Genomic DNA, 987 nt, shown 5'->3' with positions numbered 1-987 from the left:
TCTAGAGGACAAGCAGATCGGACATTGTACAGTTAATGCCAGGGCTAAGTTCTATTTGTTTTTCCCCAGGTGACATGAAGGAATGGGCTCACTGGTTTAGTTAATACATAGTTACTGGTGTAGGCCTATAGACATCAGGAGAGAGGAAGACATTGAGGGGAAAGGAGACTAAAGCTAAGAAACAGGCAGGAAAAGTGGTGAAGGATGGAAGAAAGAGAGAGAGAGAGAGAGACAAAGAGAGTGACAGAGGGAAGAAAGAGAGAGAGGAAGAGAGAGAGAGAGAAAAGAAAGAGAGAAAGAGAGAGAGAGAAAGAGTGATAGAGAGAATGAGAGAGAGATATAGAGAGAGATCGAGAGAGCTAGAGATGGAGAGAGAGAGGATGATGAAGGATGAGTGCAGCAGCCAGTCTGATTAATTAGATTAAGTTGAGATGTCTTCACCACCTGGTCTTTCTGGATCTAATATCAATCCCCACGTGGTCTTTCTGGCTCACCAGTGGGATTTCCCCACACACACATTACCCTTTATAATCCCCCCAATGTATGTGCATGTTTGTGTATGTGCATGTTTGTGTATGTGCATGTTTGTGTATGTGCACTTGTGTTCGTGCATTTGTATGCATGTGTGTGTGTCTGCATTGTGTACACATGTAATTGAAGTGCCCATTTGCAGCCAGGTCGCTCAAGATTCACTTCGAAATTGGACAACCGTCCATGTCCCGAGGATGTCGGGAGATGCCTCTAAAACGCGCCACTAGAGGCAACGGTGAGCACTAGTACCCCGCAAACTCCAGCTCTGATGGTTGCGTGTTCACTCCCAGTGTTAGACACTCATTTTAAAATATGTTTAACCCTATCCCAAATCTTAACCCTTAACTTAAACATGCACTATGCAGAAAAGTTAGGTATTGCAGCTTTAATCATTTGCAGGAGTAACACAGGGTGTCCAAAAGACCACCAATTTTTACGTTTGGAGCAGCTTTGAAA

Source organism: Salmo salar, chromosome 05 (genome assembly GCF_965601325.2).
Source record: "Salmo salar chromosome 05, fSalSal1, whole genome shotgun sequence".
In the NCBI taxonomy this organism is placed as follows: Eukaryota; Metazoa; Chordata; class Actinopteri; order Salmoniformes; family Salmonidae; genus Salmo; species Salmo salar.
The sequence above is the reverse complement of the archived record's forward strand: the minus strand, read 5'-3'. Positions refer to the sequence as shown.